The sequence below is a fragment of the Mirounga leonina genome, unplaced genomic scaffold (genome assembly GCF_011800145.1).
Source record: "Mirounga leonina isolate KUSES-001 unplaced genomic scaffold, KU_Mleo_1.0 Mir_95, whole genome shotgun sequence".
Lineage (NCBI taxonomy): Eukaryota > Metazoa > Chordata > Mammalia > Carnivora > Phocidae > Mirounga > Mirounga leonina.
This window is the reverse complement of record NW_023270865.1, coordinates 8,192,087-8,204,925: the sequence shown is the minus strand read 5'-3', so window position 1 is coordinate 8,204,925 and position 12,839 is coordinate 8,192,087. Positions and strand designations below refer to the sequence as shown.

General features: G+C 45.3%; 1 long non-coding RNA gene across 2 annotated transcripts in view; it reads right to left on the bottom strand.

Moving 5' to 3' along the window:
- Positions 1 to 12,839, bottom strand: part of LOC118006181 — a 177,815-nt gene that overhangs the window by 85,549 nt on the left and 79,427 nt on the right. The window contains exon 7 of one of the 2 annotated variants that reach the window (XR_004677988.1): positions 11,561 to 11,689. The exons of the other annotated variant lie outside the window; for it this stretch is intronic. This is a non-coding gene — a long non-coding RNA (uncharacterized LOC118006181). The remainder of the gene's footprint in view (positions 1 to 11,560; positions 11,690 to 12,839) is intronic. 2 annotated transcript variants of the gene reach the window in all.

The window sequence follows — 12,839 nt, the reverse complement described above, 5'->3', positions numbered from 1 at the left end:
CAAACAAATAAATAAATAATAAAATCATCTGTGACAACATGGATGGACCTAGAGAGCATTATGCTGAGTGAAATAGACCAAGAAAAACAAATACGGTACAAATTCACCTATATGTGGAATCTAAAAAACAAAACAAAAACAGACTTACAGATACAGAGAATAACCTGATGGTTGCCAGAGAGGAGAAGGGTGGGTGATGGAAAAATACATGAAGGGGATTAAGAGGTACAACCTTCCAGTTACAAAATAAATAAGACAGGGGTGTGTAATGTACAACATGGAGAATATAGTCAATACCGTAACAACTTTATATGGTGACACCCGGTAACTTATTGTGGTGACCATTTCGTAATGTATCCAAATACCGAATCTCTATGTCACACACCTGAAACTATGTTGTATTCAATTATTCTTCAATAAATAAAAAAAATACATAAGATAAAATTTTCAAATGCTAGGAAGTACTCTTTCTAGACAAGAATATGTGGGCAAAGGCTTGCCATGTGAAGAATCCAAGTATCAGATATGAAATAAACTCACAACCAGGCTAGCTCGAGATCATGCTGCCTGTTTTTCCATGATGGGGATGTTATCTCTATGGCCCATTACCTTCACCACCGACATTTACTGGACTCTTGATAGAGTTTTGGAATTCAAAGATCGAATTCTGCTGCTGAATACAATTTCTCTGTTCGGGGAACAGTGAAACACAGGTTCATAAATCAATACATACACGCTATGACTCAAGATCAAACTTCGGCCAACGTCTGTAGATCATTAATAAGTGTGGCTCTTAATGAGGCCATTTTTTAATATCAGCTAAAATCACCTCTGTGTTCCAGACTGAGATCTCCTTGGTTTATTACCTTTTTCACTCTAAGTTAATGAAAAATAAGGGGCAAAATTTTCAAATAGGTGTGAATTAAGCAGTGTGCATTCCTAAAATTACTCTTAATTCAATAGATTAAATCAATTTGAGGAGTACTAAGAATTGTCCAGTTTGTGACACTAGCTATAATTGATCATTTCCCCTAACATAAGGCTATCCAGAGATGCAATACCCACACACATTTACTCGAAACATTAGCTTAGCATAAGGGCAGGTGAGGGGGGATGCATACATGCTCTAGGATTTCCCTCCTGATTTAGTTTGTAGATTCTTCCTTTCAAGTACCATGTTTTAGCGTCTCTTTTGAAAAAGTTGAATCTAGAAAAGAGAGCAGCTTAGAAGGCCAGACTTTCCAGTGGTAAATTTTTACTCTTTTCTCAATGATTCATGTTTCAGTCCTCCCTCCCCCCCCACCTCTCTCTCTCTCTCTCTCTCTCCCTTTCATGGGTATTTTAACATTTGAAAATTTCTCCCTAAGGAACAAGGACACGTGAGTTTGCAGGGCATTCCCTTCTGGAAAGGCTCTGATTTTTATAAAAGCAAAATAGGGAGGTGTGTATAAAGTGGGGTTAAAGGAGAGATTTGCCAAGGAATTCACTCCAACAATAATACCGTGGTGGCATCCCCCATGAGGATCAGAACATGCATGTGTCAACAGTGTTTGTGCAAGAGTTTTAATTTCAATGCAGCTTCCGCACTTGGAACAAATCTCCTTCGCCCTCATCCTTTCATCTTCCCGGGTCTTTATTGTTCTCGCCTCCAGCTCAAGACATCAAGACTCACCCTAAATCCCCATACAGGGACACAATACATAATCTGCATTTTTAGATGCCAATCTCTGACAGCAGACAGGACAGATGAGATAACACACACACATACACACACACACAGAGAGAAACGAAACAACAACAACACTTGTATCCTGACCTCCAGAAGATGGCCTGCTTCCCAGGCTCCAATGGGCACTTGCAGAGTCTATTTGCCACATGGAGGACTCTTTTTAAAATCATTCCCTGAACTAGAGGCTGATACAAAAAAGGAGGAGGAGGAGGAACTGGACTGGAAGAAGACTGTTCAAGAAGAAAACAGTTGTTAATGTTGACTCCTTCCTTGCGGTGCAGTTCAGGTGGGCGTTGCAAAAGGGAATCCATGTATATTGGGAGATTTCTCCAACACCCCCGAACGGTTGACCCCAGACACCTTCATGCTAGAGGCTGGCAGAATAATCACCACCCACTGAGCTGGCTCTTCCAGGCCAACTCCCCTCCCCCCCAACCACCACCCCTTCCCCTCCCAGCCAACCTCATCCACGTATGCTGATCTCTCCCTATAACAGACTCAAAGAAGCCATCTCAGTGCCTCTTCAAGACTACATTTTTAAATCCCATTTTTCCCCAAAGTTTTCCTTTCCCTTTCCCATTCCAATCCAAACTTCTCTGTTTCCGCGAGTTTGTCTAATAATAATGCCTATCATTTATTAAGCTTAGTACGGTGCTAGTTTCCATGCGAGAACATGATGTCTTTCCTTTCCACCACCCACCGCGGGAGGCACAGTGATCTCCTCTTTGTATCTGAGTATCACAGGCTTCAATTTACCCAAAGTCAGATTGCAAGTAAAGGGCCAACACTTGCTCTCTGCTGAAAATCCGAGCCTTTAACACTCTTGCCTCCCCACTGATAAGCAGTGGCATGGAGCAGGTTTTATGGAAGAGTTTGCAGAGTTGGGGTTCCAACTGATTTTTAAAAAATTTTTACCAATTCACTTCTGAATTCACACTAAACTTCACGCAAATTTTAAAGCTATAGTCAAATCCAAAATAGGAAGAAATGAAGGGAGGCGGTAAGAAGTGGGGGAGAAAGGGAGGGAGGGAGGAAGAAAGGAAGGAAGGAAGAGAGATAGAAGTCTGAGTAATTGTTATTTTAAACCCAAGGAAATTCTATTAATGGCCTGAATTTCTACCCACCTTCCCTTATAACGGATCACTAATTTGATGATAATTCCTCCAAATAAACAGAATAAAAGGAAAATCATCCTGTTGTAGGTTTTCCCACTGACTTCACATCTCTGAGGTAGAGGCTATCAAACTGGCACAGGATCTATTTTTTTATGGCTGATTGAGCCTGGGGCAAATAGACCACAGTGAAGGAGAGCATTAAATCAAGCCGGGGCCAGCCCCCAGCCATGTTTGATGGCAGCCAGGATGTCACCTAAGTGGCAGAAGACTCCAGAATGAGTAGAGGAGCACTATCTGATTCTGGCCCCTGATCTCCACAGGCCAGAGCCAAAAAGATAAAATAACTATCTAAAACGAAAAGTTCCTGATTTACTGCCTTTTTTTTTTTTTTCATATTCACAGAATGTAAAAAAAAAAAAAAAAAAAACGCCTTGGAGAAATTGCTTTTCATTGGCTTTAGGAGGTGGGTTTATAACATATCACTCTGCAATCGTAAGCAAAGTACTAAGATATGAGCCCCAGAAAAGCTCCAACGGGCGGAATGAAAACTATGAATCAAAGGGAGAAAAGGGGTGATTTGTCATGTGGATTTCAGCAATCTCCTTCTATTTGCCCCAGCCCACTTCCCCGCTCACTCAAGCTACAGGGAATGTTATCCAGGGTGCTGATGGGCAGGAGGAGGAGGAAGAGATGTGAGGAAGTTCTCAAGACCTGTTTTGAAAGATAGTGATAAATTGAGAACATAATATAATTGCTAACATAGTAAAACACTTTCTGGTTTAAAAAGTGTTTTTACATGGAGTATAAATTCATTTGGAGTCATATTTATGATTTCTGGGATATGCAGCTGCGGCAGCCCTCCCCAGAGCTCCTGTTCTGCTATATACCATCTAAGGTAGGGTTCTCCCAGGACAACCTGAGCCAAGGATTCAGGCACAAGTGACTCACTGAGGGGTGCTGCCAGAGAAACCCATAAGGGGTAGGGGGAACCCATCAGGGAGGACAAGCCAAGCCAATATATAATTGCAGCTAAAGCCCCAATTCAGCCCGATTCCAAAGGGGTCTTTGAAGTGCATGTTATGCCTCAGGAATTATCCCACCTTTCAGCAAAGCAGACTGGCTCTTATACCAGGGGCCTCTTGGGGCCTGGGGGGTAAGGGGCTGCTTAAACATCCAGGTGCTTCCATCTTTGTTTATGGACAAGACAGGGCAAGTGCCCAGAGGAGGGGGCAGAGGGTAATCATCTGAAGATCCCAGATGAGCCTTAACTATGAAGTGCGAGGTTACAGACATTGAGCTCATATTGAGGGAAAGGGGTACTCCCTACTGAAGAACTCCTACCCTTTCTTTATTTTATTTTTTTTTAAGATTTTATTTATTTGAGAGAGAGAGAGAGAGAGGAGGAGCAGGGGAAGCAGCAGAGGGAGAGGGAGAAGCAGGCTCCCCATTGAGCAGGGAGCCCGATGCGGGGCTCGATCCCAGGACCCTGAGATCATGACCTGAGCCGAAGGCAGACACTTAACCGACTGAGCCACCCAGGCGTTCCTCCTACCCTTTCTTTAAAGCGCTGTCCAAGTGCTAGTGATACATTGTCTGATAACTGGTAACCCAAATGGGGGACCTTTTCTTTTACACTCCTCCAACACCTGGAATATCCTTCTAGAGTAGTACTTGTCATTACAATTTAATGATTCTTTCCCCAAGAGCCAACAGGGATCCCTGTTAGTAAATCTGATCCCAGGGAGCAGATATTAATGCATCTCCCCAAGACCCTAATTATCCCCAGGGAGGCAATGGGGAAAAGCTAGCCCACTAGCTGTGATTTACTAATGTAGTGCTGAATGAGACTCCAGCTATAGTAAGTTTGTTTGCCAAGCCATTCTCTAAAGATATAGAAGGGAACCATATGAACAAATTCCTTTAAAAAAAAAAAACTTGATATCAAAAGCATTCTACAGAGAATAACACATTGTGTTTCTAGAATCTGATAGAGTTTCTCAAAAACCTGAGATTTTCTTATTTTCATAGGTAATTATGTAGTGATCACATCCATTATGGGGACACTCCACGGATATTGGGGTTTTCCAGAGAATATAAAATACCAAAGATTAAAGCAATGTCATGGTCAAGAAGATGCACTCACTTTGACTCCATATTTAGGTGTACATTCCCCTGATGCTCAAAGCAGAAACACATTTAGCAAATAATTCAGGTCTTTGAAGAAATTTTCTTCTCAATTTCATCAGGCAAGCTCATGGATATGTTTTACAAGGCACATAGAAAAAAAAAAGATCAATTCTACTGCTGAGAGAGAATCTGGGTCAATTTTATAAATTCACACCCACATGAAATCCACATAAGTACAAAATTTGGGAGACATTGGTTAAAAGAAAAATCATACCAAGTATCAAAATAAGTTAAATTGCTGTATGTTTACAGTTCCATAAATGGCAAATATCCTAGATCTTTACCCAAATCAATTTCTAAGGCATCTTACAAAAGCTTCCATGACATTCTAGTAGTACTTTAAAAAATCTTACACAACAGTGTTCTTAGGCAAAGGGAGCAAAAACTAGCAGCCAAAAGTTCCATTTTTGCTCATCAAGATTTCAGTCAATTTTACTTGAACAAGCTGTTTCATTCAATTCACACTGATTAACCTTAGACCAGTCACTGAGAACTTTGTGGTTCTGGGATACAGGTTTTAATTGTCTTCTTAATATACTTGGAAGGTCACTGGGAAAATTAAACACGAAAGTTTTCCTGTACAATGCTGACAAAATAAGGAATCTGGGCAGCACGAACCTCAGGCATCTCAATCTCAAACTGACCTTCATTGTGCCTTCTCTTTCCTGTTAGAATGTATGTCTCCCTATTTTTTTCCTTCTTTATTTTGCCAATATTTATGTAGATGTCAGCTATATCCTTATCTCTCACTAAATATTGCTTTTCTCTAGGGCTCCAACATGAAAACAAAATTTCATTTAAATCTCTGATACTTTTAATCCTCCTTCAATGCATAGCAAGGAGGGGACTCAGGTACAAAATTGATAGGTTACAAAAAAAATCAGTAATGAAGATAAATAATGTCTTAATGCAATCTTTTTAAAAATGAAAATGAATATTAAAAAAGAATTCATGATGAATAAAATATTAAAATTTTAACAACTCAGCCCCATTACTCTACCCTAGTCCCTGCCCTGATAGGGACTCTGTGGTGATTGTAAGTGGTTATTATTGCTTCTGGGAACATGGTGGGATTGTGGCTCCTGGCTCCCCTGTGGACATGGGTAAGGCCATGTGACAGGTTTGGATCAATAAACAAAGTGAGGATTGCCAGCTTTGGGCAGAAGCATGTGATTGCCAGTTCAAGATCCTCTTGAGTGCTCTTTTCTCTCACTCACAACAACTGGCAGCTTTCCACACCACAACACTATACTGACCAGGTCCCTGAATGACTATGTTGAGCAGAGTGCCCCTACGAACCCACAATAGACATGTAGCATGAGTGAGAAATAAACTTTTGTGATCTCAAGATTCTGAAGAGTGTTTATTACAGCAGCTAACTGAGCCTCTCCTAACTGATACAGAATAAAACCAAAGCTCTCACTATGAGAATCCTCAGTGTTTCATGCAAGAGAAACAACGCTGTCCTAAAACTCCCTCTTGCCTAGAAAAAGCAAACTGCTTCTTTTCTTCCCAACTCTCCTATAGATTTTATTCTTAGAGCCCAGCGCTTTGTAGATGGACAAATAAAGATTTGAAAAACTGTTTCACCTCCTACAGTCTCATGATTACAAAGTTGAATTGCCAGACCAGTGAAATAAGGTTAGAAAGACCTCTGAAATAAGGTTAGAAATACCTCCCATGCATAGTAGTTATGGAATTAAATGAGATAATGCATGAACACACCTGGAACACAGTAGATAATGAATGCAATTTAATCTAATTGTGCTCAAATCATACCTGAGATGTTTGCTAAAATATAGACCTCCACGTCACCCCAACTCAGGAGACCTAGGACCGAGGAGTCTGCATTTTAGCCATGCCTCCTGGGTTTTGCAGCGGACCTCACCTTAAAAAGCCCTGGGTTCTTCCTTTACCCCATGGTCATTACTTCCAGGCATACTCAGTAGCCTGGTTTTTGTCACATGTGTAAACTTACTTACTTGTTAAGAATGATCCTAAAAGGAGAATCATTGTCAAGTTAGTCTGTAACAACTTTAAAAAGTGGAGGAAAAATCAATGTGGCTTTGGAAAAAAAGAGTTCTGCCAGGCTTTATTCCTTACTAATTGTAATGCGTCTAAAGTAAAGGTAGATTGAAAATTCCTGAGATTGGGGCGCCTGGGTGGCTCAGTTGGTTAAGCATCTAAGTCTTGATCTTAGGATTGTGAGTTCAAGCCCCATGTTGGGCTCCACACTGGGCATGGAGCCTACTTAAATAAAAAATAAAATTCCTGAGATCAGCAAAGTGTGTGGTTCAGTTGGACAAAAATTCTCTTTGTCATTAAGAAACCCATAAAATATGCCCACACAACTAAAAGGTTGGTACCCAACTTTTTAGAGCATCATGCTGGTATAAAAGTATCACTTTTCCATGTTGAGTCAAGGAGAGTGAACATTCTGGTGACTCTGAGTCAAAAGGGGGCATCCCAGGATCTATAGACTTTCCTTAGTATCACTCAAACCTTATTCTACTATGGGTAATCAAATTCCTGCCTTCAAACAAAACCACCTTGAATATATAAAGAGGATAACTGACATTTACATGGATTTGCCACAATAACCAGTACACTGTGAGGTACAGAGCAGCCCACCAGGAAAAGAGAATATTGGGAGAGGGTCAGTTGGAGATAGGAAATGTGAGATGGGAGATACCAACTTAAGTGACAAAAAAGTGCTAATGAAGAGCAGAAGAAAGCCTTATGTCAACAGGTTGGAGCCATCACATTCATTGGCCACTTTGGTCAAGATTAACTGCTACAGGGCGCCTGGGTGGCTCAGTTGGTTAAGCGGCTGCCTTCAGCTCAGGTCATGATCCTGGAGTCCCAGGATCGAGTCCCACATCGGGCTCCTTGCTCGGCGAGGAGTCTGCTTCTCCTTCTGACCCTCCCCCCCTCATGCTCTCTCTCTCTCTCTCTCATTCTCTCTCTTTCAAATAAATAAATAAAATCTTTAAAAAAAAAAAAAAGATTAACTGCTACAAGGTCTTTTCCATGACCCCAGATACCCTACTTATTCTTTTCCTTACAACTGGTAACTCAGGCGTAAGAGGTCAGGGACAGCTAGAGGATCTTCTCAGTTATAAGCCTTGGAAGAACTACCTGCTCAAAGGAAGAAGAGGTACCAATATCTGTGCCCACTACCCTAAGAGCCTAGTATGTGGGTGTCTTGCAATTATTTATGTAGGAAACCATGGTCATCCTCTCAATTCTCCTTCATCAGAGCATCAACCTACCAGTGTACCCAGTCATCTGTTGAGTTGCTACTAGGAGTCCCCAAAGCAAAATAAGAAATAGGAAAAACCTTTCCTCTCAACCCTCGGAATGTAGATCATGCTGTTCAGCATGGCATATCCACCTGGGTGTTTGCTATAATATTGTTTGCTTACTATAAGAGCAACAGTGTATGACTGGGGACCTATTGAGACCACAAAAATGAAAAGTTCCTCTCAGGAGGGTCTGTTGAGGAATTAAACTCATATTGTTTACATTGTAGAGCAGAGACCAGCTTAGCATGCTAACATGTGTTTTCTGTGCAGCTCAAGTGAGTCGAGGCACCTCTAGGGTTCAGAGAGGTGGTCCATCGGTGTCCCCATGCATGAGGGACTGGAAAGCTCCAGAAAAAGAGCTCAGGTTCATGGAGGAGAGGGCCAGGGTACAAAAGCTGGATTTATGGGTCAATATAAAAAGTGTCCGTGATTTTGTGTGAAAATGGTCTCTGTAACTCTGAGCATCTCTTAACCCGGGTCCCTATGGATTCATGCCCGAGTCCTGGCAGGAGGGCTGTGACAGAGGGCAGGTGAAATATTTTGTGAGCAGTTTTGTCAAAATCTCCATACGACAATGAGAGCATAAGGCAGTATCTCTTAAGGATTTCTGCTCAATGAAGGATGCCATAAACAAGGAAAAGAGACAGATGGCCCACTCAAAGAAGATACTTTCACTGTATAAAACCACACGAGATTAATATCTAGAATAAACAAAATTCTTTAAATTAGAAAAAAAAAAATCATGGATGGTCCGCAAAAGGAGAGGCACCAATAGCCACAAGCACATGCAGAGATGTTAAAGCCCCAAAGCAATGATGAAAAACCATCATTAGAATGGCAAAAAAAAAAAAAAAAATGGAAAGGAAGACCATCCTTGACGTTGGTAAGGATGTGGGGACACAGGACCATTCGTGTGTCACCAAGCTCTTGGGGAACTAGTGCAACTCCAGGGAGTAACGTGTAAGACTCTGTACAGATAAGTCTGCAGGTGCCTGAGGATCTGCTCAGGATCCAGTCCCAACCATCCATCCAGAGAAATCATCACACAGGTCCCAGGGGCCACATACAAGGATGTCCATTCAGCTCACGCCTATAGCCATGCGCAAGAAGAAGCAATCAAAGTGTTTCTCACTGGGGAAGTGGCTAAAATGTGGGGACACACACAATGGAATCTGCATGGGACAAAAAGAAGCATCTTTCTCTTCTTTTTCCTATCTTCCTCATATTTATTCCTCACAATACTCTGGTGAGGTAGGTATTATTGCCCCATCTTACAGATGAGGAAACTGAGGCTCACACATGCCCAGGGCATACAGTCAACGGGAAACGTCTGCAATCCCAACACCAGGGTCTCCCCTCACCAACCACACCCCACCCAGGGTGGTCAGAATTCTCCTACAGTGACCAGAAGACAAATCTCATGGGGACGTGAACACACACACACACACACACACACAAGCACCGAGAAAAGCCACCACTGTGTCAGCATCTCCATGATGCCCCTGCAGTTCTGGTTCAAGAGCATTTGGAGGACACCGCTGAATGAATGGATAGCACCAGGGGTAGATCTTGGGTAGAGAGGGCTCCGTGAGAACAGGAGGAAAGGGTGTGAGCTGGAAGAGCCACTCTCTCCAAGGCAGCTAAAATACACACACATGCACACACACGGAGCACTCCACATTCTGTGTGGATACTGTCTTAATGTGGGTCCCTAGATGCAGGGCCTGAGACAGGATGCAGATTTAAGTGATGCTTTGAGGGAGGCTTTTGGGAGAAGAGGGGGCGGAAGCAGGATCAAGCAGGGGAAGCTCAGTGAGGATATGAGCTTGGGGAAAGTCTAGAAAGATTGGGGGGGTGTCTGGGGCACCAAGCACACCCTTGAGGCAAGGGGCTGGCCTTTTGTACTCCCTTTGGGACAGTCATTGGCTGGGGCTCCCCCACCCCAGGGGTGTGGGAACGCTCAGCCAGGAAGCTCCCCGCCTGAGAGCAGTTCTCAGCACGCAAGGCCTGGGCCCCTGGAGGCGTCAGCCACCAGCACTCACCTCGGGAGGGGGTCACCCACCTGGGAGGGGGTCCAGGTAGGGTGCGATTAGCATCCACTGCAGTACAAACACGTAAGGAATACACTAGGACAAGTACCTATAGAGGGCGGGGGAGCGGAGAGGGGGCTGACAAAGAAAGAGCAGCTTTTCAGAGTGACGATGAGAATATGCCGGAAATAGGAATGTGATCAACTCAACCTCTGAACCTAAAGCCCCTTCTTCGTGATTTGTCAGAGAGCGAGAAGAGGCACGCACAGGGATGGACAGGCGCTTGAAGCGCACACCCTTAGAATCCGTGATAAAAAACGAGAAGGATGGACACTCTGCCACCTGCTGGTAAGCAGACAATGTGTAGGCTGCAGAGAGGTGGTGGCTGGGGCCCAGGTCTGTCCATGAACAAAGAATCAGAAGAATTCAGATCCCCTCTCTGTGAAGTGGAATACCTGTAGCCATGAAACAAATGATCAGAGAGGTGACGAGAACAACAAAAGCAGAGAAGATTCAAAACTTCCCTCTGTGTCATCGACAGGGGAAAAGGCAGAGCAGATGAAACCCTGGACTCTGCTGGGCGGGGGGAGAGCGAGGTGGGAGAGAGCAAACCCCAAATTGCCAGGAACCGCAAATGAAGATGTGAGGGCTCTCCCACAAAAACAGATTGCTGCACAGAAGGAAGAATTCAAACGGGAAGGACTAGCGCGTGTGTGCGTGTATGTGTGTGTGTGGAGGGGGTGTGGGTGTGGGTGGGTGTGTCTTGGGGTGGGGCCGTCCTGCCCTTTGTGCCGCTGCTGGTGGATGTGTCTTGCCCGGTGATGCAGAGGACTCAACCAGCCCGGGACTGCACGTGTGCACGCACACACGCGCATGCACACACGCATGCACACGCAGATGCACAGGCACACACAGGAATGCCCAGCTCCTCTTTTCTAAGTTAAGCCAGTCCCTCCTGCGCAACAGAACTGTTTGGGGGACCTCCCCGCACTCACAGAGACCTTCAGCTTCTGCCCACAGCTGCTCACTCCTCCAGGGCGTAGCCACAGGCCAAGGGGCTGGGCCCAGGCACAGACCTTCCAAACCACACCAGACAGGCTTCCCCCCCTCCTCCCAGCCCTCAGCCCATCACGCAGATTCTTTCCATCCCTTGCTCAACTCGCAACTCGAACATGCAAATTCATTTCTGCAAACCTGTCCTGGTACTCTTGCCCTCTCAGGCCATCCGTCTTGTCCATCGGCCCACACAGCCTGGGTCCGCGAGTCTCGGAGAGCGGTCCCTCGATCAGCAGCAGCCCCCACAGCAGGAGCAGCACCTGAGAGCTTCACAGAAATGCTGAATCAGAACCTCTGGGGTTAACCCACGAACCTAAGCCACTCTCCAGGTGCGCCGTCTGCATGCCGCAGCTTGAGAATGACTGCCCGATGCTGGATAGAGCCACGGGGAAGAAAGTCTGCGCCCTCATGGAGTCATGATCTGGTCTGGGGTCCACTTCCCTGGAAGCCACGCCCGAGATGGGGGACGGGCACCCAGAAGCACTGGAACACTGCCCTCGAGGGGAGGGAGGAAGGCAGCAGGACAGGGCCAGAGAAGCAAACAGGAACGTGGTCTCTGACCCCCGGGCGGGAAGAGCACCGCAGAGACAGTCTCATTCGAGGCAAGGGGGTGCAGCACTGCTCCCCATATCAGTGCCACAGCTGTGAACTCACCTCCCTCCAGGGATGGTGCAAGGCCCCCTGGGTGAGAGACACAGCTTCTGTTCTGTGGGGGACAATTTTCAAAGAGCAGAATGGCTCTGAGCCTTCAGCAGCCGGGACCCAGAGCAGCGGGGGGGGGGTGGGGGGACCAGCTCACTAAAGGGGATCGGCTTGGGGACCATTCTCTATTTAGCCTCCTCTGGATCCCTGAAATGTCACAGCCTTCAAAATATCCGACCCTGGGAGTGAGGAGAGGGAAATGGGGCAGGAGGGAGGGTTTGAGTGCGTTCCTTTCCCAGGGCTGCTGGGACAAAGCAACACAAACTGTTGTTCCTGTTTAAACAACAGAAACTTACTCTCTCACGGTCTGGAGACCAGAAGTCTGAAATCAAGGGATCGGCAGGGCCAGGCTGCCTCCAAAGGCGCTAGGGGAGCGTCCTGCCTCTTCCTACTGCCTGGTGGCCCCAGGCACTTGGCGCTCCTGGGCTGGTGCACACACCACTCCTGTCTCTGCCTCGCTTACTGCGAGGCCTTCGCCCTGTCATGTCTCTGAGTGTCTCTCCCTGTCCCATAGGGACACCGGTTATTGGAATCAGGGGCCACTCTAAGGTGCTGTCATCTCATCTAGATCCTTAACTACGTACATCGGCAAGGACTCAATTTCCAAATAAGGCCACCTTCATGGGTTCCAGGAGCCAGGACATAGCTTCTGGGGGACACAACCCACAGCCCACTGGGGGTGATTTGGAGTGCCCTCCAGTCCACCACTCCCAAG